Source organism: Arachis stenosperma, chromosome 4, assembly GCF_014773155.1.
Source record: "Arachis stenosperma cultivar V10309 chromosome 4, arast.V10309.gnm1.PFL2, whole genome shotgun sequence".
Taxonomy (NCBI): Eukaryota; Viridiplantae; Streptophyta; class Magnoliopsida; order Fabales; family Fabaceae; genus Arachis; species Arachis stenosperma.
The window spans coordinates 114067544-114069387 of record NC_080380.1 but is presented as its reverse complement, the minus strand read 5'-3'; the positions used below and the strand labels follow the sequence as shown (position 1 = coordinate 114069387).

The 1844-nt window shown below is 42.2% G+C and overlaps 1 non-coding gene across 1 annotated transcript; it reads left to right on the top strand.

The window, feature by feature from the left end:
• Positions 1-1416: 1416 nt before the first annotated feature.
• On the top strand, positions 1417-1524 carry LOC130978052 (small nucleolar RNA R71). Its single transcript, XR_009085716.1, has one exon. It is a non-coding gene; the product is annotated as a small nucleolar RNA R71 (small nucleolar RNA).
• The last annotated feature ends 320 nt before the right edge of the window (positions 1525-1844 follow it).

Sequence of the window (1844 nt, the reverse complement as noted above, 5' to 3'; positions counted from 1 at the left end):
TGTGGCTAGGAAGGGTCTGCCAAGGATGATGGATTCATCCATGCACTTCCCAGTCTCTAGGACTATGAAATCAGTAGGGATGTAATGGTCTTCAATCTTCACCAAAACATTCTCTACAAGTCCATGAGCTTGTTTTCTTGAGTTGTCTGCCATCTCTAATGAGATTCTTGCAGCTTGCACCTCTAAGATCCCTAATTTCTCCATTACAGAGAGGGGCATGAGGTTCACACTTGACCCTAAGTCACACAAGGCCTTCTTGAAGGTCATGGTGCCTATGGTACAAGGTATAGAAAACTTCCCAGGATCCTGCCTCTTTTGAGGCAGTTTCTGCCTAGACAAGTCATCCAGTTCTTTGGTGAGCAAGGGAGGTTCATCCTCCCAAGTCTCATTTCCAAATAACTTGTCATTTAGTTTCATGATTGCTCCAAGGTATTTAGCAACTTGCTCTTCAGTGACATACTCATCCTCTTCAGAGGAAGAATACTCATCAGAGCTCATGAATGGCAGAAGTAAGTCCAATGGAATCTCTATGGTCTCATTTTGAGCCTCAGATTCCCATTGTTCCTCATTGAGGAACTCAGAGGAGAGTGGTGCACGCCCACTGGGGTCTTTCTCAGTGGCGTCTTCTTCCTCTCTTTCCTCTCCATATTCGGCCATGTTGATGGCCTTGCACTCTCTTTTTGGATTTTCTTCTGTATTACTTGGGAGAGTACTAGGAGGGAGTTCAGTAACTTTCTTGCTCAGCTGACCCACTTGTCCTTCCAAATTTCTGATGGAGGACCTTGTTTCATTCATGAAACTTTGAGTGGTCTTTATTAGATCAGAGACCATTGTTGCTAAGTCAGAAGTATTCTGCTTAGAACTCTCTGTCTGTTGCTGAGAAGATGATGGAAAAGGCTTGCCATTGCTAAACCTGTTTCTTCCACCATTATTGTTATTGAAACCTTGTTGAGGTCTCTCTTGATTCTTCCATGAGAGATTTGGGTGATTTCTCCATGAAGAATTGTAGGTATTTCCATAGGGTTCTCCTAGGTAATTCACCTCTTCCATGGAAGGGTTCTCAGGATCATAAGCTTCTTCCTCAGATGAAGCATCCTTAGTACTGTTTGGTGCATTTTGCATTCCAGACAGACTTTGAGAAATCAAATTGACTTGTTGAGTCAATATTTTATTCTGAGCCAATATGGCATTCAGAGTGTCAATATCAAAAACTCCTCTCTTCTGACTAGTCCCATTGTTCACAGGATTCCTTTCAGAAGTGTACATGAATTGGTTATTTGCAACCATTTCAATCAATTCTTGAGCTTCTGCAGGCGTCTTCTTCAGATGAAGAGATCCTCCAGCAGAGCTATCCAAGGACATCTTAGATAGTTCAGAGAGACCATCATAGAAAATACCTATGATGCTCCATTCAGAAAGCATGTCTGAAGGACATCTTCTGATTAATTGTTTGTATCTTTCCCAAGCTTCATAGAGGGATTCTCCATCCTTCTGTCTGAAGGTTTGGACTTCCACTCTAAGCTTACTCCATCTTTGTGGTGGAAAGAACTTTTGCCAAGAAGGCATTGACTAGCTTTTCCCAAGAGTCCAGGCTTTCTTTAGGTTGAGAATCCAACCATATTCTAGCTCTGTCTCTTACAGCAAAAGGGAATAGCATCAGTCTATAGACCTCAGGGTTAACCCCATTAGTCTTGACTGTGTCACAGATTTGCAAGAATTCAGCTAAAAACTGATGAGGATCTTCCATTGGAAGTCCATGGAACTTGCAATTCTGTTGCATTAGAGAAACTAATTGAGGCTTAAGCTCAAAGTTGTTTGCTCCAATGGCAGGGATAGAGATGCTT